General features: G+C 39.7%; 1 protein-coding gene across 5 annotated transcripts in view; it reads right to left on the bottom strand.

Moving 5' to 3' along the window:
- SLC16A7 (solute carrier family 16 member 7) overlaps positions 1-24,600 on the bottom strand; it is an 86,729-nt gene extending 62,129 nt beyond the window's left edge. Inside the window, exons 1-2 of one of the 5 annotated variants that reach the window (XM_035544064.2) lie at positions 24,372-24,600; positions 9,447-9,476 (exon numbers count right to left, since the gene is read on the bottom strand). The gene's annotated coding sequence lies outside the window, so the exon portion shown is untranslated. Of the gene's footprint in view, positions 1-5,225; positions 5,273-9,446; positions 9,477-12,444; positions 12,549-24,371 lie in introns of those variants that run through there. The other 4 variants (XM_035544062.2, XM_035544063.2, XM_035544065.2 and 1 more) reach the window with 4 other exon arrangements.
- Positions 24,601-25,407: the final 807 nt, after the last annotated feature.

The following is a 25,407-nucleotide window of genomic DNA, read 5'->3' as shown; positions in this document are numbered from 1 at the left end:
ACTTTAATAGTCCAGTTCATTTAAGTTCAGATCAGTTGTTTGTGCTGGAATTTAATTATTGAGTTCTTTAAAATCCTTTTTGTTTAAGACAAGGTGAAAGAATGCCATAAAGTTTTCCAGTTTTGTGAACAGAGCTTGATACACCTGTTGACACTTTAAAGTATCTTGTCCTTGAAGGAGAAAGTTCTTTGCACTTCTAATCACATGATAAATGCAAAAAGGTCATCATCTGTCCCATTTAACACAAGGATGACTGCTTCCACTCACTGCTTTACAGCAATATTGGCTTTGACCATCAAATGACTTCTGAAATAGTTAAACTGCATTAAAATTAGACTGTTGTTATTGAAATTTACAACGAACAGAAATTATCTTTTATTCATACTCATCTTTGTATAGACACCTAGAATTTAATTTTGTTCTTTTGATATTTCAAATTAAGTATTACTTGAAAACGAAAAAGTAAAACTAATTTGAAAACTTATAGAAGCAGAAATGAAGATACCAGTTCATTTTGACTTTCCAAGTGAAAAGAAATGAATAAATTAAACATTGATGCTGGTTCTCATTATCTAAGGGAACTGTAGGGTTCTTATTCTATACAAAATCCCACTGACCCAACTAGTGATTGTGTGTCAATTTAAAAAATCACCACCTTGTTTTATTGCCTTAAAACATATATACTGTTTATTATGGATAAAGTTATCTATACATACCGTAGACACAACATCAGAGCACAGTAATCCTCTGTGATAGGTTTACGCCAGGGTTTAAATTGCCAGGCACTATTATATACTAATGTAAAAACTGAACCCAAGTATATAAAATGTAACAAGCAAATTAAAGGGGATTGAAAAATAGGATTTGGCTGAGAAATATTGCTTCATTGCATTACTGTCTGTGGCACTGCATCTTTATACAAAAAGTGTTATAACACCTCAGCATATGACTAGACACATTGAGCTCATATTTGGCAGCTTCTAAGAAATTTTATGCAAAAGACACTTGTCAATCCCATACAGATCCACAAGTGTTGGTAGGACATTTTGTTCTTTATGTGTTTTTCTTCTTTTAAAGTCGATTTTAAATTAAAAAAAAAAAATCTATATTAACAGCAGTGTATAAACAGAGCTCTGTATTAAATCCTTTTTAAACATACAAATTATGAATTAGAAAAATTGATTTTGAATAATATTCATTAAATGTTATTTTCGTACTATTTATTTTTAACTAAAGTGTCGGTTTTACAGAAATACATGTACAATCTGACCCTTTTAATTCATTGTTTACTGATTTCAAAGAGAATCTGTCAAAGAACAGAAGTGCATTTTTACAGCTTCCACCTCATTATCAACAAATATTTCAGTTTTTGAACTAAAGGAGCAATTCTTGTGAATTCTTACACACAGCACTTTAGTACTTGTGCATATTCTTAATAGGCCCTACAGTATAAAGTTTCACTATGATGAGCCTCTTGAAGGAAGTACCGATGGAAAAAAAAAAAAACAACTTCACATAATGTGCTCTATGAAAAACAACTAAATATTCTTTCATATGAATAAAATTAATATTCAGATTAATTTTTTTCGGATGTGAGCCTTTATACAAATGCAGTGAACTACAGTTGAGTTTACCTTACTCTTAGCTACTATTCACCCTCACCGATAAACAGAGCATAAATCAGATGGAGTTTCACCCAGAAAAAGGAGTTACCTCACTGAATAAAATTTTGCCATTTTTACATCTTGTCTTTCTTTCCAAAGTCACAGCCCATTCTTTCCCTTTTTTGATCTTTCTGTGCTTAAACTTGAGTCCTGCAGTTAAAAGTTCATTATCAGCTTACCAGCTGTCAACTTACTATTACTAATACTAAAATAATTAGAATTGTTATTATAACCTACTACTCCTTCTCCAGTTTCTTCATACACCAGATATTTATCGCTAGTTTTATATGTGCATTATTATCCATGTAAATCACAATCCCCACAGAGTTCAAAATGCAGTGCAAAACCACAACTATAGATAAAATTACACAGTTTATAATTTTCATACCTTATTTAATTTGCATATGTATAGTTCCTAGCTTGTGCATCAGTGTACATCACATACAGTGACATTTTTATGATCAAAGAAATGCATCAATTATAATACACTGTTTCTAAACCTATAATACTAATTTGTTGCAGTATAATGAAAGTACAGAATTTTAAATGTGACAATGCAGACAGCTGAATGTTATGCCAGAATTTTCAGGACCTTCAGGATCATGCATCACATATGGTAATTTTATTTGAGGTTGACGGCCATATCCATTTGTCATCTACAAGAACTTGATTCCATCAGTTTTGTATTGTTTTGAATCACCAGATGCCACTTTTCCCTTCTCTAAAGACTTGCCATCTGAGTGTGTAGGAGTAAGATCTGGTAGAAACACTGTCAGCTGAACTGAGATGCTTTACAGATCTTGAGCACCTTACCAGTAAAATATAATAATAATAATAATAATAATAATAATAATAATAATAATAATATAAAACACTTCTCTCAATCTCCCTCTTTAGCTGGGAATATTATTTCTCAAATTAGTTGCTGTAGGTAAGCTATGTCTACAGAAATGGAAAAAATGAGAAAAAAAAAACCACTCTTGTCAACACATATGCACTGCCCAGGGACATTTTTAAAGGCATTCTTTCACATTCCCTACAAGATTATATTTAAAGTTGCACTTCTAACTTGAATAAAATAATATTCACAAGTTCAAATAAAATTGTGTTGAAAAGTTTGTCTGCATCTAAGTGCCGATATAATTTTGCCAATTCTATTTTAGTTATTTTCTTCAAGTAATTTCTCTCCCTTGTTTCCATGAGCAATCCACAAAAAACATAACAAAACAAAACAAAAAAATTAGAGAAGTATGCAGTCATGGCAAGAGCTCTTAGTGAAGTTCAATCATGATTCATTATCATCACATAGTAATGGAATATCTCAGTGGAAACACCATAAAGCAATGTTTAAACATCATGCAGTGATTGTTTTATAATGTCTGCAACTACACTGCACACATGTCTTTCACTCTCCTGCATTCTTCTGTTATGTGGGTCAAGCACAGTGCTTCCTTTCTCTGTGACTTTTGGAAGAAAAGGCAGGCTGATTTTTTTATTTTTTTTTCTACTCTATTTCTTTCCATTTTCTAACTCTTTAAGGGGACAGAGAGGTGTATTAGCAAGTCAACTTTGTGTAACAATCTGAAAAACCATTTTAGGAGGTAAGCTAAAGCAAAAGGAATTGTCATCATATTGAAGCTTCACTAAGGTTGCATGTTGCATCACACTTGTTCAAACACGACTCCTTTATGTAACGATTCAGCGGCCTCTCTACCTTTATCCTCTTCGAACACTATTCTGTTATCTTCTTTTATTTTTACTAATACCAAATGACTGTTTTTACTGTTGGAGAGTTACAATACATCAGTTGTACATCAGGATGGGACTACGTGAAAAAACACTGGGGTTCCAGCGCCTGTTGAAAAACAATATTTTTTTCTAATCTTCCCAATATTTTCTTTTTTTCAGAAACAGTTTATGTATAATGCATCACGTAGATTTAATGAGAAACATATAATGAACAAATAAGAATCAAAAACATATAAAGAGAGGTATAAAAATACTCAATATAAGTTAAGTGTGAAAACTGTCACCACTGACCAGTTGAGTAATTTTTGATTTTGTAGTCTGACCTAGTTATTATGCTTTACTATATGGGAAGCCATTAGAGTGCTTCAGAAGAGCTGTGAAGATGACAATGAAATTCTGGTCTCTGAGCCATCTCTGGTGAAATCTAAGACAGTTTTGCGCTCTGATTTGAGCTCAGGAAGCACCAAATTAGACCTTGAAGCTGTAAACATTGATAACAGAGGTAAAATAAAAACAGAACTTAAAAACACCATCCTATCTCCATGAAATGAGCTCAGTAAACACTTGTCCACAATGTTGTATAAACAGCCACTGTAAAACTGCTAATGCATCAACCACTAGCAAAACTGTTTAGGTTGGTTGGAGGTTTTTTGGGGGGGAGTTTGTTATATATGAAAAACATAACGGGAAATTACTATTTCATTTGCTTCAAAGGAATCTAATAATTTTAAAGTGCCTACAGCTAAACCCAGTCATAGGACATTGAGTTCTGAGGTTGCAAAAGACTGAAACAAAGTTACTTGTGTCAGTGAAATAGACACCCATAGTGCTTGCTTTAAAAGCAGTCCATCATTCTTTATATAATCCCTGGCACTGCAGAAGAACCAACTGTGTAAGGGCTCAGCAAGGCGGAATAGCCTTCATTCCATTACTTTGTTCCATGCAAGAGGCTTATGTTATTGCTGCCCTCCCAAATGCTTATGAAAATAAGATGTATATGATAAAGACTTTTCTTGTAAGTAAAATTGATATTGCATTTATAAATTGTATGTTACTTCAGAACATATGAGATTAATTTTCCCTGTCAGCCTAGGCTCTACTCTTTATTACCACACGTGTTGCCACAGAGATCATCTACCTTGCCTGTTGACTCAGCCGTGTCCAACTTGTCTTCAAATCTTCTTCCTGCCCTCATTCATCTTTTTGTATATGAGTTGTGAGGTTCTTGAGTTTCCTAAAAGCTGTGCTTCTGCCAAACACTTTGCTTGTGCTCTTTACCACCATCTTATCACTCTGCTAATTCAGTCCAAGTCACATAGCCACACAGCAACTTCCATCACATCCTTCATTCTAACTCCAATTTACATTTCACGTCCATCAGTACTGAAATCTGACCTGAGCTACACTGATCTGAGCTACTTCTTCAATTTCCTCATTAGAAGTCTCTTCTTTGAACTCTATTTTCTCAGGAATGTTGGCAAAATACATGAAGAAAAAATGCCAATCAAATCTATAAAGCCTGACAAGACCAGGGAGTTTCACCATTCAGTTGTATTACTCCTTGTTATAAATCTTTAGAGGTAGGAAGAGTGTAAGAATATTTCTTCTTTAAAGCACTTCACTCTTTTTTTGTCAATATATGCTATATATAATCATTAAAAAGCTGATAGCAAATATTGTGCAATGTATGCTGGTGCATTGACTTGTCTTGCATTTAATTAGTCAATTAGTTTTGCATGGATTACCACAGTAATCTGAAACTATCTATTACACAAAGTAAAGCTAAAAGGAAATAGAAAAACAGCACATTACCTGGCAGGGAGCTGCTGTCCAAGACAATAATCTGAACTTGGTAGATACAGAGCCTTTGTTCAGTTTGAACATTTAAAGACTCTTTGGAGACCTGATTGGCTGATGATCACACATGATGTTTGGATGGTTTATTTCGTGTGACCAACTGCCAAACCAACAAGCATCTCAAATTACTGAGGCACAAGAGGTTATGGTGAAGCTCAAGACTCAGAACATGATCCCACAGCAGTGCATCCTTTGTTTATGAACTCTGCATAGGGTTTCTTTCACAGTTTCTTTGTGTGACATACAGGACTTTTCTTTATCATCCCCTGTAGAAATGTGTGCATTCAAAAGTGCATTTAAATGCTATAGCCTCTAAAATGACTGCTACTATCTGGGGACATCTGCATATCGCTTATTCCTAATGCTGCAGGAGTTCAGCATTTACAGAGATGGTGGGTGTGAACTTGACATTTAAAATGTAGAGCATTAATATGATTTTGTTCAACCAATTAAAAATTTAATACAAAATGCTCTAAAGATCATAAGCAGAAACTTAAAAGCAAAATGCAGGCACTCAATCCAGCTAATAAGTTCCAAAAGTCTAATATTTTTTCTCATTTGAAGAAAATTGTCCAGCAATTGACTATAAATATGCAATTAACTTAGACTTTTTTAGACTGTTCCATTTACAGGCATAGTAAAATTCCACATTAGGCTTTGTAGAGTAATTAGAAACTTCTTTGTATTAATAACCAATACTAGCCACTACATTAATCAAAAAGCTGTGCTTTGCTGACAATAATGCAGAATTTGCTTCAGAGCTCCAGAATTTATTTTTTATTATTTCTTAAATTGTACAAGAACTCACCATTTTTGTATAGGAAAAAAAAAATCTAATTATTTGCCATACTGATGACAAAATAAATGCGCATATAAAAGGCAAGTTGTATCTTGGAACAAATCACAACTCCACTCATGAATTCTAAGCAAAATGCATATACAAGTTCACTTCAAAACATCTTCCTTTCTAATTCAATAATGACCTTAACTATTTTGCTGAAGAAGCAAACAAAAAGTGTACATGTTGTTACAGTTGTTTTTTTTTCACCAGTCTCATTCATTGCACACTGAAGTGAAATGGAAAAAAAAAACATTCTGATGACTCAGCTTAAAAAAAATGAAACTTCTAGTCCCAAATATCCACTGTGCAACAAATATCGAAGTCTCAAAGGTCTTAGAAGTGCATTGTTTATGAATTTTAGGCAGTCTCTGGGACGGATTATATGAGAAAACTGTTGCAACTTTCACAGCCCAGCACTTGGAATATTCATAGGGAAAGAAGCAATTCTTACACCATTTTTTTTTATTTATCTGAAAATAATGATGCTAATGATGAGCAGTATTCATAAGAGCTGTGGCTATCTGTCATGGAAATTGAGACAATTTTTAGAACTCCTGTAAAGGCACCCAATGCAAGGGTTACTCAAAGAAAAAGACCGGCCTAAACATGAGATATATTATCATTTAATTGATCTCTGTACTGTCTAAAACTTTAATTTGAAGCTGAAATGGCTCCTTCAGGAAGGATGAAATATAGTGGAGATAATATGTAGCAGGGATAGGGATAGGGATAGGTAAGTCTCTAATGTAGAACTGCAGGGAGGGCTCTTCGCAAGGGGCATTCATCTCAGCACTGAGGGCAACGGCAGGAAGGGAACGTGTTTGCTGACAGAAGCACATAAGAGCAAAAAAGGGAAGTAAACACAGGTTGTTGAACTCTGACAGAGAGCATGTGGTAACAACAATACTGCGTTTCCTATTATTGGGAAGAAATAGGAAGCGAGCCATTGTCTGTGCTGGACACCCTCTGTTAAGATTTTGACAACTTGCATGTAGTTCTGGGTGCAGCATCTCACTTGTGTCAGCAAAGCTGTTCCCCCACAACTGTGGCCTTCAGGGGGGGCCCTTCCTTTCACAGGCTCCCCGTCCCACCCAAGGAGAGACAGGGCCGGGGAAGATAAATCAGCTGCAACCTCAAGATCTCTGCAACCATCAACAGCAGATGCAGAAAAGAGCATCAACACTGAGTACCACTTCAGTGTCCCTAGAAGGTGAATCCGCAGCTGACCTCTGGAGACACTCACTGCACAGTCAACACCAGCAAGCACAGAACAGAACAGCATTAACTTGGCACCACGGTGGCAGATCAGAACCGGCTTTTGTCCACCCACTTCAGATAGCAAACAGAATGGCTTAAATCCGCTCCTACAACAATCCTAATCTTCTAAATTCAGGGAACTGAGCATGAGGTAGAAGGTCAGAGCTCACATTAAAGCGTGCTTCTGAGTGACAGAGCTAATTGGCACAGGGCACAAAGGTGGCAGACAGCTGGCCTCCAGTTCACTGCCAGCTTGAACTTGACTAAAATAAAGTTAATACTGTTTTGGATTGTTGTCTATAAAAATGTATAGATAGTAGGGCTACTGCTCAACTCAATGTACAGGACTAATCTAGCAGGGTATTTTGTGAATAATAATTGCAGTAGATTTTTAAATATGGATCTAGCTACTTGAGAGCACCTCTGATGTGGACGCCTTGATGTAGCTGCCTTACTGCACCTTGTTGCCCACTCACACATACGCACATACTCATTAAATTTAACCACTCACTCCTGGAAGAGATCCAGACCCCAGAAAGAGGCTGAGATTTTATTCTTAGATCATGGGATTAAACTGTAAAAATCTAAGTAGGTTCACAATGATTATTTACTTCAGATGCTCGCCTTGCACTCTGGTTTGCGACTCACTAATGTCTGTTCCAGTACAATGCCTGCTTATTTACAGACACTTAAAAACTAATCCCATTTGCATACAGCCAAGTGATATTTTTAATACTCCAGCACAATTTGTCCTTCAATCACAATTTAAGGATGTCGGCTTTCTTGAATGCTTTATGTTAGCAGTATTAATAGTGCTTAAAGCTAAATAATGGTTTGTTCTAATAACAGGGATTTGGTCACAGTGTTTTCTGTTATTTATTTATTTATTCGTTTTGGTCTGATTCCCTCCAACACCTCACATATTGGTGGAGAGTCTCAATTTCTCCTGCATATTCTACTGCTGTATAATTTTAGCTTTTCGTATTTTAGGAAAGATTAAGATTTGTAATAAAGCACTTCCAGGTATTCTTTGGCTTACACACAATGTGTCACTCTTTCTGATTTAAGGAAGGGATTCATCACAGACATTGACATTGACAGTGCTGACATTTACATGTGATCTCAGTATCTGCGTTCCGCTTATAGTCAATGGGCAGAAATGGGCTTTTGGGATGTATCTCACTGACCTTTTTAGATGTCTAAGCTACAGTGAAAGAATTTGTTGCCTAAAAGTGTCTATATCTCACCATTATATAAAGTGAGTATAGATAACGAGCTCAATTATAGCTATCTATGCTGATGAACTCTGCATTTGATCAGATGAAACCAGGCCTACATGCTCATAATACATTTTCTTGGTATGGCAGGAGACTGAAATAACAACCCATTTGCTTATTCCAGTCAAATGCTTTTAAATCTTAAGTTTTGGGGAGTAGGAGGTGATTTTTCTTGTTTATTCACCTCCTAATAAAATAAGAAATTGAAAAGTATGTGTTCTGGATTCTAAAAATGGTTCTTGTGATCTTCCTTGAAATAGAACCACAGCTTGACAGCATGGTTTTGAAAACTGAAATTTTGCAATCTTTTCTGTATTGCTCAGAAAAAAAGTAAGTTCATTTTGGCTGAGTAAGAAGTCTCTGAACAGCATGTTCTACAATACTCATATTTTGTGCAGGATTTTCTTTTGCTGCGTTTATAAAATGTGCAACTCAGAAATGCTACGTTTTAAAATGTGCAACTCAGAAATGCTGCATTACTAATGTTTTTGTGGCTATCGTGGCTACACAGAAGAAAATGTATGGAAAGGGAAAGTAAAGATACACTACCTCATGCTTTATGTACATACCATAGTCAACTAATACTATCCTCTTTGAAAGTAAATCTTCAGGTCTAGTCTTATAGCAAAAGCAAATCTCTAGCTGTCTTTAGACAAAAAAAAAAAAGTGACAAATTTCATATGTGCCATATTAATTCATAATTTACTCAACCAAGTCATCACATAAACCATCCAAACAAACACCATTATAACTTGAAAAAAATGTTCAATACTTTACAGAAAAACATAGAGGACAGCTTACCTTATGTAAAGACTGGACAGTTGCCCAGAGCTGCAAAATTGGAGAGGCAGCATTTTAGAGACAATTTGTGACTGCACTGATTAAATTGCTAATAAGGCATTAATTTGCATAAGGTACAGATACTTTGTCTCATATTTTTTTCTGGGATTTTGTGAGACTGTACTTTGTAATAGCTGAATATGTATCATTCTTAAAGTCTATAAAATGTGTGGTACTAAATATAATTTCTTGTGAATGTTGAAGTAGAAGCAACAGAATATATTTTATTCAAGGCAACAAAACAGCGAAGGATGTTCCTGATGATACAGATATTGGATATGCATGAGAAAGAGCTCACTACTGACCAGAAAAAGAGTAACGGTTTGCCAGATAAAGTGGCAAACTTTTTGAATGAGGCCAAGAATTTCCTAGTAAATCAATTTGCAGAAAAAAAAAAAAAAAGGTAATATTCAGTTAAAGTTATTCTCTGTGAATTATATAAAAAGTGTTATCATTCAGGCCTGACATTTTGTTATTTTGTTGACTTAGATAACTGCAGATACACAAGAGCTTGAGCAATAAGACATGCCTTAAGGCATGATAGTACTTAATAAAAACAAGTTTGAGTGTGTTAGGTATGAAGAAAATGCTAATCTGAGAGTTACGTTGCATGTTACGTTGCCCAACACTGTGTGAACTCACAGCCTTTTGGGCTGGTTCTTGCTCGATTCTTCTGCAGGCACTCGTTTTTAGTGGTTAGCATTAAGAGATAGCAAGAAGTGAATGGAGAAGACCGTAATCAACCATGAAGAGACAACAGCAGGACCAGGCAGAGCTGCTGTACCTGGGCAGTGGAAAAAAAAAAAAAAGGGTTTTCATCTGCCTCCAAGGTGAGGAATGGGGAAGAGGCAGTGGTACCAACTCTCCCTCTTGCACATCACCCTTCAGAATGAGTCAAACACGTTGGTGGGTTGGTTACAAGCTGCAGCACACTGAGGGCTGCGTACCTCTGTGCACAAGTTGCAAACGCTCAGGCTGAAGAGAAATATCAGTAGCTTCCTTCTCTCTACCTCTAATTTGGCACTCACAGCAATGGCACTGCTGCGAAAACACATGCTCCCTACCAGTCTGCCAGCCCTCCACAGCAGTCACCACTGCGTCCGCCTGCCCCACAGGAGCACATGCTGCCAGCCTGCCGTCCACTCTGCCTTCCTAATCCACCAACCTCCAAGGCTGGTGGGTTCACCCCTCTTACTGTTACAGCTCTAGTAATTCAAGCACACATTCAAGCCAGCATACAAAGTCCAAGTGAACAAAAACTCCACAACTGACTTCAGGCTTGTTCACCACAAGAGTGATGTTTAATGTTTCCCCTAGTCTTCTGACCATCTTACATTATCTATATGAATGTATACACAATCATACACAAGATAAAAGAATGCACTACCTCCAAAATTATTTTTAAGGCTATGGATGGCTGTAACTCTACAAGGGCAGAGCTAACAGCTGTTCTTATCTCAGTATCACCTAATGCATTAAATAAAGCAGTATAAACATAGCCACTAACTTTATGGGTTTTTTTGTTTGTTTGTTTGTATTTTGTTTTGTTTTTAAATAGATAATGAAGGACATAGATGAACAAATCATTAATATGTTTGCAGTTTTCCTGTTTTACTCAGGTCACTTCAAATTCCGGTATTGAATCCCTTCATTTATCTTTCATGGATTACTGCGTTTGCAGGCAAGTGTATTTTTTTAGAGTAGAAAAATATCTTTTTGTAGTCAGATCAGATAATGCATTGAGCCTGATTCTGTAGAACCGAGTGTGTGTACATGAGGATTAGTGAGTTATAGAAAATAAAAGGTGTTCTTCAGAGGGGAGACTATGCTGTGAGAGTATGCAAAATATATGGGAAAACGAAAATGAGCTTGAATAGAATTGTATCACTGTCTTTTCTGGCAACTTAACTTTTAATGGTATTAGTCTTGTGAAAGTCTCCTGTAACTCTTAGTTTTAACTTGGCAAGTATTTGTAGTTGCATAATTATGTTAAAGAAAAACACTTGTGTCCAGTCTGTAAGAAAATACAAATGGTCTACAGTTTTTAGGTTTACAATTTACATACATAAATCTTTAAATATGTGTTATATTTGTTGGAAGTTCACTCAGTTTTCATCCAAATGATGAAAAACAATAAGCAGTAAGTGTAGGTGTACATTATAGTGCCTACGTGATACTTGTACTTGGGTATGTATTACTTCACATAAGCATAGTGACAAAAGTATTCGGCAATTGATGAAGTAATTTTATTTAAAGAAAAGAAGGAGGTATACCGCTTACTGATTAAAGTATAATTTATTTCTACTTTGCCTAGAGGGGCAGCTGTGCTGGCAGAAGCCCTCAGCCCTGAGGGATAGACTCTTGGCTGTAGTATCTACCAGGGTAAAGCAGGTTTATTTTTATGGGCAGAAATCCACACAAGTCCTGCCAACACAGACTCCTCAAGAGAGATACAAATTTTATGCAACTCCCAGCTGGCCTGAATACTGCCACAGCAGCACCTTTCCCTCACAGCTCACTTTTCTTTTTTCTTTCTCTCTGAACTAATCAGCTTCTTTCAAGCCACCCTGAGTATTTGAGAGAAATATAACAGCTTTAACAACCACAGACAAAAGATTCAGATTGTACAACTTTGTTATAGCTTTACAGCAGCTATTTTGTGCATGTATGTGCTTTTTAAAGATGGTAAACTTAGCAAAAACAGCCTCTCAAAAGTCAACCTATGGTCCACAAAAGAACTGCTCAATCTGATCTAATATTTATTCTGCTGCATTTTAGGGTTTAAATTAAAGCCAGTTCTCTGACAGTACAGGATGTCCTTTCCCTTTGAGGCACACAGCTTTTTTAGGTATCTTGGGCTACAATGCCTTCCCTTAAGAGCAGGGCAGCAAATGAGTTGATGCATTGCTGGACTGCCTGAGAATGAAATCCCAGCAGCCTGATGTAATAGATCATGTACCTTTCCTTCCTTTCTCTACTTTCAAAACCTTGCATCTTCTCACTGCTGTCACCAGCATTCCTATTCCTGCTTGAAGAATCACTGCAACAATATCCAGACAAGAAATTGCCAATTCTCTGAAGGGAAGAAAAAAAAAAGAAAAAAAAAGTCTTACATAAGCTCTTCTCTCTTTCGGACAAACAATAGTTTCTCTTGGTTCCCTTTTGCAGTCGAAAGTAGGCAGCCCATATCTCTCCAGCAGGCCCCAGGTAAACTTGTCTACCAAGTGAAGAAATAAACAGGGATTCCCTCAGGCAAGGTCCGTGGGACAGATGAAATTGACCATGGGAGCATGAGTTCAACCAAATACAAAAGGTTCCACACTGTGTGGGGTTCGGATAAATAACTCAGGTCTAGTCTTTTAGGAACACAAATGCAAACTGTTCCCTTCCTGATTGGCGTAACAAAAAAGAACACACAAAATTAATGAACTTGGCAGGGACTGACCAAATAGTTCAACCTCAGAGCAGTGAGAATAGCCATGAAGTAAGTGTTAGCCACTTGGCACTGGAAAACAGAACCTGCTCTGCTTTGGTTGGATCAATAAAAACTTCCTTCGTTACTAGAGTCCTTCATTCTTTAGGAGGCTAAATTTACTATTAAGTCACGTCTAAAGGGTCATCAATTGAGTTCTGACAGTTCATGGGGTAAGACAAAGCAATAGCAGTGAAACATCTTCTCCAAGTATTCAATACTTTCGTGTTCTTACTAGGTCTAGAATCTACATCTCCTTACTCTCCAGTACTGACAACACGCAGAGCAAGTTCCCCTCCTTCACCCCCATGCCTTCTTTCACATTGTTCTCCTTGAAAGAAATATTCTTCCTTTTCCATCTATTATCCATTAGTCCTCCTATGAACCTGGTCATAGAAATGTTCCAAACATCCTCTGCTTATAGAACTGTATCTGCTTTTCAACGTACTTTTAAACTAGGCTGTTCGGACTATGGTTGTAACTTCTGATTTCATCCTGTAAGAGTGTTAGTTAGATGAGAGGATTGGCTTGAAAGTAGGATTTAAGCTCCAGTTATTAAGAGATAACAACCTCCTTATCCAGGACCCAATAACACTGAAATTAAAGAACCCAATTTAGGTGCCTAATTTAGGTTTGATGAGACTATTTTTCTGCATTAAAAAAAAAAAAAGTATTTATACAACTGGGATAAAGCTGGTAAATGGAAAAAAAAGTGTAACTACCTTATTAGGGTCAAAAACATATTCTCTGTCCTCAATAAAAAGTATAATTCAATATTCTGAAAGAACCCTATTCTATTAGACTAGCAATTTTAGTATAATAATTTTAAAATAAGCTTGTACGTGTCAACTACAATACTTCTGCTAACTTTTTAAGGAAATAGGTACAAGGAAAAGAAAAAGAAAAAAAATGGCCCTGTATATGCATTCATGAGTGAGAACAACAGGATTTAAATCATTATTTTAGATATACAGCTTTTAAGCAATACTTAAGTACACCCAGAAATGCAAGCTGATTACCTAGTTAAGCAAGAATGTCTAGTTTCATTAACAGCTGTTAATGCTGTCAGAGTCAGAAGAACTTATTTTAATCATGGAAATGACAGTTTTTTTATATCCAATTACAGTATAAATACAATATAACTGTATTTTTCAGATTCCATAAAACAATCAGCTTTATTATTAAACGGAATACTGGAAGTAATTTCTTCATTTTTTAATCACAAAAATAATTCTGAGTTGGAAACCTTCAATTGGATCAACACTCCCTTATGCATTTGGGCAGTATAGGACATGGCAATGTACCCATGACATTTCTTCATTTCATATGTCAGAGCACTTTTTTCATGGCACTGAGGGACAGCCACCTGTTCATGTGCAGATGAACCTGGAAAACACGCACTGTAGAATGAGTTCACAGGCTGCATGCAGTTACCTGGCTTCACAGTGCCGTACAAGCAGTAAGTAGAGAATAATGCCTGTTTCACCCGCCCACCACTAAAGCACCTAAACAAATCCATACTGCAGAGTCCACACCTCCCACTCCTGAGGTCACCAGCTATTATTACTCAAGGAAATCTTAAAGATCTTTAATCATTTTTACAGTGTTAAGTGTAATGTTTTTGAATGTGTATTTTTGCAAAGTACTTCTGGAATCCAAGATATTCTCAACCACTAGGCTAAACAACGACCATAAAACTCAACACTTTTTATTTTCAAGATTTTAGTATTACTGTTTGTGAATTGTATTGTTTTATTGTTAACCCTTCTCATATTGTATTTGGTATTCAATCTTTTATTAGCATTCTGTTTGACAGATATACTGGTATACAAGACAGCACAGCCAAGACTGTGAGCCCACTGTGAACAGATAACACAACAGTTCATCAAAAACAAAAACCTTGCTAGCTATGGCCTACAATTACCACACAGATGTAATAAAAGAAAAAGCCAACATTCTTTCCACTCCTTTCCCAGTAAATAAATACATAAATAAATATCTGAAGACAAATAAATACAACTCAGAAAATATGATCCCTTATTCTACTTCTCCTAGCTTGAAGATTTTTGCCTCTGTGAAATTCCTCAAAGTAATATTTCCTCAGGTTAACATCTCTTGCCCTTCTACTCTATTTTCACCTCTTACACTTGTCATCCTTCTCAAGCTACCTATTTTTCTTTATCCTCACCATAAGGAGGCAGAATATGAAAGGCAGAATTAAAAAAAAAATGGTAAAGAATGTAAACACTTGTAAGCCTAAAGATAGCATGAAAAAATACATAAATACTTGTTACTATGGAAAAGCATCAACTATGCCATATAAAAGCTGTCTTACAAGTGAGTATGTTTGTGACAGTTTCCAGTTTTAAACACAGTATGCTTGTAAGATGAGCAGAGTAGAATAGTAACTTCACCTTTTACCTTGAGGTATTATTATCATATATAATATATAACATATATTATTATAAAGGGGGAGAAGGAAAATGCTCTTACAGAAAGAAAGAGGACAAAGAAAGACACATGACACATCAAAGGACAAAGAAGATGGATATACGAAAGTATTTGTCTGGAAACAGAGAAATCGTTTCTCCTTCTCCAAGTGATACAGAAGCCAACAAGGAGAGGTGCTATGCTGAATCTCATTCTCATCAAGGAGGAGAGGCTGTTGGGTAATGTGAAACTTGAGGGCAGCCTTGGCTGTAGTGACTATGAAATGGTGCAGTTTGGGATCCAGAGGGCAGGGAGGAGGGAGTACAGCAAGCTCGCTACCCTGGACTTTGGGAGAGCAGACTTCGCCCTCCTCAGGCATCCACTTAGTAGAGTATCATGGGATGAAGCCCTGGACAGAAGAGTGGCCCAAGAAAGACAGTTAATGTTCAAGGATCACCTCCACTAAGCTCAGGAGTGATGCATTCCAACCAAGAGGAAGTCAGGCAAAAATGCCACGAGGCCTCCAAGGATGAACAAGGAGCTTGTGGCCAAACTCAAACAGAAAAAGGAGGCCTACAGATGGTGGAAGCAGGGTGGACAGATAGCCTGGGAGGGATACAGAGACATTGTCCAAGCATCCAGGGAACAGGTCAGAAAAGCCAACACTCTATTAGAATTAAATTTGGACTGGGACATCAAGGGCTACAAGAAAGGCTTTTGTAGATACATCAATGATAAAAGAAAGACTTAGGAAATTGTGGACCCTCTTTGGAAGGAAACAGGAGACCTGGTCACCCGGGATATGGAGAAGACTGAGGTACTCAATGACTTTTTTGCCTCAGTCTTCACTGGCAAGAGCTCAAGCCACATAGCCTGGGCCCAAGAAGGCAAAGGCAAGGACTGAAAGAATGATAGGAGGGACGCTACAGGCCCACTGTAGGAGATCAGGTTCGAGACCAGCTAAGGAACCTAAAGATGCACAAGTCCATGGGATACATCCACAGGTGGATGTAACCACCATGGGATACATCCAAGACATACATCCAAGGGTCCTGAGGGAACTGGGGGATGTCATTGCTAAGCCACTATCCATCATATTTGAGAAGTTATGGCAGTCCAGTGAAGTTCCTACTGACTGAAGAGGGGAAACATAACTCTCATTTTTAAAAAAGGAAAAAAATAAGACCCAGGAAACTACAGGCCAGTCAGTCTCACCTCTGTGCCTGGCAAGATCATGGAGCAGATCCTCCTGGAAACTATGCTAAGGGACACAGAAAACAAGGAGGTGACTGGTGACAGCCAACATGGCTTCACCAAGGGTAGTCAATACCTTTGGTCATGCCTGACAAATCTGGTGGCCTTCTACGACAGATTTACAGCATTGATGGATAGGGGAAGAGCAACTGACATCATCTACCTGGACTTGTGCAAAGCACTTAACACTGTCCCCCATGATATCCATGTCTCTAAACTGGAGACATGGATTTGACAGACGGACCACTCGGTGGGTAAGGAATTAGCTGGATGGTTGCACTCAAAGAGTTGCAGTCAACCACTCAATGTGCAGGTGGAAATAAGTAACAAGCAGCGTTCCTAGGGTTCAGCATTGGGACCAGTGCTGTTTAACTTCTTTGTCGGTGACAGGGACAGCGGGGTTGGGTTTGCTGATGACACCAGGCTGTGTGGTGGGGTCAACACACTGGATGGAAAGGATGTCATCTAGAGGGACCTGGACAGGCTTCAGCAGTGGGCCTGTGCAAACCTCAGGAAGTTGAAGAAGTGCAAGTCCTGCACATGGACTGGGGCAATCCCAAGCACAAACACAGGCTGGGTGGAGAATGGATTGAGAGCAGCCCTGAGGAGAAGGACCTGGGGGTGTTGGTTGATGAGAAACTCAACACAAGCCAGCAATGTGTGTTTGCAGCCCAGAAAGCCAACTGTATCCTGGGCTGCATCAAAAGAAAAGTGGCCAGCAGGTCGAGGGAGGTGATTCTCGCCCTCTGCTCTGCTCTTGTGAGACCCCACCTGGGGTGCTGTGTTCAGCTCTGGGGCCCCCAGCACAAGAAGGACATGGAAGTATTAGAACAAGTTCAGAGGAGGGCCACGAAGCTGATCAAGGGGCTGGAGCACCTCTCCTATGAAGACAGGCTGAGGGAGTTGGGGTTGTTCAGCCTGGAGAAGAAAAGGCTCCGGGGAGACCTTAGAGCAGCCTTTCAATACCTAAAGGGAGCCTACAAGAAAACTGGGGAATGACTCTTTGCCAGGGAGTATAGTGCTAGGATAAGGAGTAATGGCTTTAAACTAAATGAGGGTAGATTTAGATTAGATTTTAGGAAGAAATTTTTCACTCAAGAGGGTGGTGAGGCAGTGGAACAGGTTGCTCAGACAAGTTGTGGATGCCCCATTCCTGGAACTGCTGAAGGTCAGATTGTATGGGGCTTTCAGCAACCTGGTCTGGTGGGAGGTGTCTCTGCCCATGGGAGGAGGGCTGGAATTAGATGTTTTTTAAGGTCCCTTCCAATTCTATGATTCTATGATTTTGGTAATAATTACAAGAAATATTTTTTATTTAAAAAAATAAGGCAAGTCAAAGCAAGTGATCCAAAAGGCTGAGTCTTCAGAAGAAATCAGAAGAGTCTCTTAACCCTTACTGTGTGCAAACCAAGAGTAACACAGTGCAACAGCACCAAGGAATGCAGATCAAGATTCAGAACTGGAGTCACAGAAACAGAGGAATTGCCAATTTAGCAGTACTGTTGAATTGTTTGAGTGCATCTCTAAACATAATTGACAGAAAATACCACAGTGTGTTTAGGTGTCAATTTTAAATGCCCTTCCTTGATTTTTCAGCCTCATGTCAGTTTGGCCCTTACATTCATCAGCTTTGCTTATAAACCTCTTCCACTATTCTAATATAGCTAAAAGCGAAACGGGCCATGTACGGCACTCATAATGATGTAGTATTGTGTATGAATGAGAAAATAAGCTAAATTGAAATAATACTCTCGTATCCAGCATAACCATATCAAAACATCTCTTTTTGGATAACTATAGCAGAAAAACATGAGAACAAAAGCCCATACGCCTCTAGCCAACATAATTATATCTGCACAAGAACAAGAGAAAAGGATGTCTTTTCCCATTATTCTTCACCAACACAATGCATACTTCATGCTTTATACATAGAGGCCATTATGGCATATTCTCTTCTATGCATTTTCCTGAAATATACAACCCAGAGGTCGCAAAATATACAAGCTTTTGTCACTCCTTGCTAAAACCTGGTGTTGTGACTTCTAATCATGGCCTACTGAGTCCCCTTTTATAGTGCTGATGAGAGGAAGAGAAAGAGGATGCCTAATGGAAGACAGCCAGTTAGGACCTCTGTGTGATACAATGAGCAGAGATCTCATATATTCCTCAGCGCAGAAAGGAAGGCCTTAGTTTAATAGTATGTACAAATTACTACAAAGATGTATATCTTTAAAAGTGTTTGGTAATGGGTTGATAGGCTCATTGCCTTCTTCAGACTCCAGCACCAACTTCCCTCTACAGTCCATTCTGTTCTCTCCACCTGCTCTCAGATGCAATCTCCTTGCTGAGCCAGCTTGAGTCTCTGTCTCAGGCATATTTTTTTCTGACCTTTAAATCAGTCATCAGTTCTAGGCTGCAGTTTATGTCTCCTTGGTCTCTTTCTAACATCAGCAGAAGGCATTCTTAGATGCTGAAAACACAGGGTCCAGCATCAAGTTTCAGACTCAAATCCAGCCCTGGCATAGCATGCAAAAGCAGTCGACTTCTAGAAGAGACCCGTTCAGTGGAGAACTTACACACCAATAGGAGAATCATCAAAGAATTTAGCACGTACAATTCCAATTGTTAAGAAATCAGACACCTACATTCCCATGGGGAGCTTATCTGCATCAAGTTGTTTTTTTTTCCCTTCTGTTTGAAATTTGTCCTGAGGGCCACATTAAGAATGCAAACTATAGGAGCCCAATTTAGTAACTGCAACTCCTATGGCATTTTAATTCAATAGTGTTGCAAAACATTAAATGTCCTTCATGTTAAGGCTTTCAATTTCTGTCTCCCAATGTGGTCAGCAGAGAAAAGCAGCAGTGTCTAAGAAACCAAGTTGTTAGAACTGGTAGTTCTAACACAGCCCTGTCACTTCAAAAATTCTAACCCTCACTGCCAAATATTTATATAATTATCCCAGAGAATAGAAAAAAGGCAACAAGATACTTCATTTCTAGTGTTAAAAAAGTTCTAATACATTTTTTCTATCTGCAATACTAACCAAATAAGATATAAGAGAAACCAGTTTTGTTTAAAAAAATAAAATATGCATGTTGCATGTGTGCTTTTTTCTAAGCAATGGTAAATTCTTTTTGGCTTGTTTCTTCTAGTACTGTAATGTACGCATTTGTTTTCAATATTTTTTTAATTTGGAAAACAAGCACTGAGAAGTATAAGCCTGAAAGTTGACAGTATGATGTTGAAACAATTTGAGATTTCATCCTTTATTTTCTCCTTTTTGCTTGTTCCATAGACTTCAAGAATATCTAAATGATTGGTAGCTTCTTATACTTGGAAGCATGTTGTTAAGCATGAATGTGAAAATATAAATTAAAAATATATTTATTTGAAAATAAAATCACTTCTATGCTTAGGGATTATGTAGTGCTGTTTTCTGACTCATTTTACCAATTTCTGTTGCATGGACCACATGCATGAGGCAACATACATCATCGTACTATCATTATCACCATCATAGTGACAGCAAATGGTAAAAGTTCTTTGATGCTGAATACACTTTGAACACAATTACAACTCTGTGTTATACTTGTTATCCCTGTGTGCCAAAACCGGGAATGCTGCCAACAGTCTGCTACCACTGAGGCCACAGGATGGGAGGGACATGCACATGCCTGAAGGAACAGCAGGAGTCTGCTAGCAGGTGTGGGAAGCTATTCTAAAGGATCAGAACACCTTAAAAATATAGAGAAAGATAAGAGAAACCACGAATACAGGAGATGTTCTGAGCTGTGTTCTGCGTAGCATGTGCTTTCTGAATGTTACCACATTGATCATCACCTTGATCATCACCTACAGCTGAGTCCTCCGTAAGAAAACCTGAAAGAGAACTAAAAGTGAAATAACTACTGATCTTCCTGTCAAAACAACTGGAAAGTGTTCTTTTGAGGGGTATTCAGAATGAAGGAAAGCAAGCACCATTTAAATAACCCTGCATGTGTTTGGGCAACTCTAGTCTGCAGAGGTTTATACTTTAACTGTTCAAATCACACACTGTCATTATCTTTCATGGTAACCATATGAACGGAATGTCACATCCACCTACTCTGAAATATTCCTGTTCATGCAATGTTTGGGCTTTCTACAGTTTGTCAATAGTTGGCTTGCAGTACAAGTTTCCTGCTGTATAAAGTTATTCGCCAATTCTGTATGTTTTCCACCATTATTCAGAACACCACTTTCTTGTTGGGTAGGACTGAAATGCATTCAGCACTTCACGTTGAATAACCATGACGCCAAGTTAAAACAGAACACATCAGCAGCTAAACTTAAATATATATATATATATAAATAATAATTTCAGGCTTAAGTTTATTCTCTAGTGCTTCCTGATTTCGTGAATTAAGATCAATTTCATTTCTTAAGATCTTATGTCTTACAGCCACCAAGGGGAAGAGTATACCATGAAGTGTCAAGCTAAGGTCCCATTCTTTTCCAACAGTTTTCCGCTTTCTTTTGGGGGAACTTTTTTAATTGCCCTAGTTATTATGTCAATATCCTTTGGGAAATTGTTATTCTTTTTTTTTTTTTTTCACCCCCAGCAAACACTCTTCATGCACGTGCCTGATTACATGTTACTGCAACTGTCACAAGACAGGAAAGCTCCATCTCCTGAAAATAAAAAAATATTAGGAAGTAACTGGTGACTTGACCTTGATGATAACAAATAAAGGAACTATTTAGCACTACTGTATAAACTAAAATCAAAAATATAATCAACAAAAGAAGGAGATGATGAATCACCTCCCTCCAGACATAAATGAGAGAGAGAAAGTGTTTGTCAGCCACCATGATCTGGTGAGCTAACATTTTGTTCTTCAAAGCTTAAGGCTGTTTTGATCACTTAACTTTTTAACTTTAAGAACAACAGCTATAAGAACTCTTGGAAGCACACAATAGATTGTAAAGCTAAGCAGTGTTCCCCAGTCAGTAAGTTCAACAGCCTGTACTCCTGAAGTCATGGATATTATCCCCTTACTCCTATAACCCCATTACTTTCGTTTGACTGTTCCAAGGTTCGCAATAAAATTATGAAAGTTGGCACAATGGCTCGCAAATACATACAAGCCAAGGAATGAAGGTTTGGACTGGGATGCATATGTGGAACGCAGCCTGTTTCTCACTTGATACATAAAACAGTTGGTCAGTGAGGTCCTATTTTCCTATGTAATCTACTCCTTGGTGTTGTGCAAACTTTAGGCCACATATGTATTACATGATCAGGAACAGAAACTAGTAACATTCTCTATCAGTGATTAATGGCAATGACCTAACCCTTTTTTTTTTGAAACATGAAATTCATTTAACATCACAGATAATTAGCATAACCAAATACTATTCTTCTTTTTCTTGATCTTCAAATAATAAAATGAACAGCATTAACTCTAGCAAAGAGTTTAAGGGATAGAGATAATTCAGAATTGTGTACAGACACTGTATTTGCTAAAGCGGGAATCTACTCAAGAAAAATTCAATTCTTCACAAGTATCCCCTGATGTTGCAATAGGAAAAAAATCAGGTGAGCTGTAATATCTTTCCTTAAACTGGAAAGGGCCCAATAATAATCAGAGTTACTGGAAGTAAAACCACCTGCTTGTCATAAAAAGAAGACAAGATAATTTACTTAAGAAACAAGGAATACTGAAGAGGATATTTAAAAAAAAAATCTCCCCAAAAAGTTTCTATCTACTGTTCCTTTATCACTTTGCATGTAAAATACCTCTTCAGATCAGTTGTATCAGTATGCAATCCAGAGTCTTCTTATCCATAAAATGTAGGAATTCAGTTTTCTGCAATCCATTAAGACCCACATTTCTATCACATTCAAAAAATAATGCTGAATTCATCAACCAAAATCACTCAGTGCAACCACAAGAAAAGGAAAAACAAAACAAAACAAAAACATAACCTCCAGCTACCACTCTCTGCCCTACTCAAAACAATTAGCTGATGTGCTCTGAAGCCACTTACATTAAAGGACTGTGTTCCAAACTAAGTTAGCTGAGTGATTACAGATATGTGCAGTTCTGTAATAACTTGCACAAATAATAAAAATATTGGAATATAATTTCTTCCTCTGTGTGGAAGGAGCAGATATTCAGAACCCATTCTCACATAAAATATTCGAAGTAGGCAATCATGGAAGGAGAGAGGAGAGTGCTGTCTTTAAAAATAAGAAGGGAATCATTTATACTTTATTCCCAGATTTAAAATGTATACATAAAAGCATTTGCAAGCTTTACTGAACTACTTGTCAGTTTTCTGTTTCCTTTAGATATCAGTCTACCTCCCTCTGTCTTGAAGACTAACTTTCTTATCATGATTCATCTGGACAGAGCTGAGGCAATATTTTGTTGGCGCGATTGGTGTGCAGTTAAGTTTATGGCCCCATTCGTGCAATGGAAGCTGCAAGCACCTCTTTCATTACTATTTGATAAGTAACTTGAGGCCCACAGGTGGATGTCACTATGGAAACATGAGTGATTATTATAGACACCAACAAAACAGGAATGGACTCTTCCATGAGGCATCAGCATCCCTCAGATTATTGAAGGCTGTTTTGGGGAAAAGCAAGAATAATTTCAATAACATTTCTTCTTTGCTGAAAGCTCAGGCTGGTGCCTGAAAAAAACTGCTCTCTCTAAATGTTATTTTACTTTGGTTTATTTTCTTGTGCACCTCTGACTTGAGAAGCAGTGGGGAATCCGCATGAATGCTGTGGGCCTTCAGGACTGCGTGGCAACCTGCCCTCCCAGGAGCACTGGGGGGCACTTTGGTCTTCAAAGTGCGAACAGCATAGCTTCTTGGGCTGTTGTATGATTGTTTCTAGTGTCTTGTTGGGGACACTTCAGCAACCACAAAGCCAGGGCACAGAAATCACTGTGGGCATGGAAAAATGCTTTTCTCTCGGGACAAGCCTACGACTGCCCCTGGCCAGAGTCCCCTCTGTGCTACAGAGGCCAAGTAGAAATAACGATGAAGAAAGGGCACTCTCCCTGCTCCAGCACCAGCCTCGCAGGCAGCTCGCCGCACGGCCCCCAACCAGACCCAGCAGCCTTTGGGGATGTCACCACCAGCGCTGCGCGGCTCGGAGCTGCCCGGCCCGGGGCCACCGGGGGCCTCCACCGGGGTCCGCCGGGATCTCCCTGCCCAAGGTCACCCCGACCGCCGCGCTGTGACGTCACGGCCCCTCACTCACGGCGCTGATGACGCCACACGGGGCAGCCCCACCGCCGGCACTCCCCCCCCCCTCACTCCCCGCCCGCGCTGCCCCCCGCGCCTGGCGGAGCCGGGGAGGGACGGGGCCACGCTCCCCACCCCCGCAGCCGCGGCCTCGGCACCGCTGTCAGAGCCCAGAGCCCGCCGGGGCGTCTCTCTGGCAGCAGATGCTTCGGTACCGCGGGGTGGGGGGTGGGAGGCAGCGCATCCGTCCGTCCTTCTGTCTGTCTGTCCATCCGTCCGTCCCTGCGTGGGCGGCGGCTCGTGGGCGTGTGTGTGACTGACACTGCGGCGGGGCAACCGGGGGGCTGGGAGGGGGGACGACGACGACAACGCCGGCGCCCCCCGGCTGCGGCAGCCCCGTCTCCGTCCCCCGCAGCCCTCCCCGGCGGGGGCAACCTCAGCGGCCTCGCTGCTCCTCCTCCCTCCTGGCGGGTAGGTTACGTTACCTGCTCTCTAGCTCGGGCTGGATCTAATCCCGCGGCCGCCGGCTCCCTTTCGCGCTGCCGCGGGGGGGTGGGGGGTGAGCGGGGCTATTAATTTATTTATTCCCCCATGAGGCGTCCTCGGCAGCACAGCCGCGGGGAGGGAGGCCCGGGTGCTGCTGCTGCTGCGGGGCCGACGGGGCGCCGCTATCCCGGGGGTGCCGCGGGGGAGCGGCCGAGGCGGTTCGGCACCGGCGCGGCGGGGCGGGGGCTACCGAGGAGACGCCTCCCGGGCTGCCCAACCCGGCTCCGCGGGGCCGGCGGGGGCGCGGCGCCCAGCCCGGCGACACCGAGCCAGCGCCCGGCCCCCGCCCGACAGCATCATCCCCCCCGCCGCCGCCACCTGCCCACGCTGGGTCGCGGAGTCGCCCCCTCCGACCTCGCCGCGGGTGGCGGCCGCGGCACCACGCGCGCCCCAGGCGGCCGCGTACCGCGCTGTGCACCTCGCTGTGCACGGCGAGTCGGGTCCGGCCCCCCCGCGGCCGGCACCACCCCGTCCTCCGCCCCTCCGGGGCGCGGGGTGCCGAGGAGTTTGCGTTATGGGGCTGTTTGAGATCGCTTGCTGTTCCACGCGGAGGTTGCAGAAAGGAGCACTCAGTTTGTATGTTAAAAAAGAATAAATCTCAGCGAGCTTTTTGTCCAAAATATGGGAACTTCATCTTATCAAACGGGCCAGTCAACAATGAGTTCTTGATGAAAATCTTTGTCATCTCTCCCTTCAATCCCCTTTTCTTTTCTTCCTCCCCTCCAAAAGTCAATCCTCTCTTCTCTTTCCCCCCCCGAAAAAGTTACAAGAACTTTTTTGTGTATGTCATGAACATATTAATGAGAGTGGCCACTAAATTCTCTGAAAATCCTATCCTTGAGGCTAAAAGTCTTATGGGGAAATCTGCAGAACATAACGACATAATTACATAATTAGAACCTTTACCATAATGCCTACTCACACAGGTAGGGGTTGCATGTTATGCGGAACGTTTAAAGTAGTCTACGAAGCATA

The sequence above is a fragment of the Cygnus atratus genome, chromosome 1, assembly GCF_013377495.2.
Source record: "Cygnus atratus isolate AKBS03 ecotype Queensland, Australia chromosome 1, CAtr_DNAZoo_HiC_assembly, whole genome shotgun sequence".
NCBI classification, from domain to species: domain Eukaryota; kingdom Metazoa; phylum Chordata; class Aves; order Anseriformes; family Anatidae; genus Cygnus; species Cygnus atratus.
This window is presented reverse-complemented; position numbering and strand designations above follow the sequence as displayed.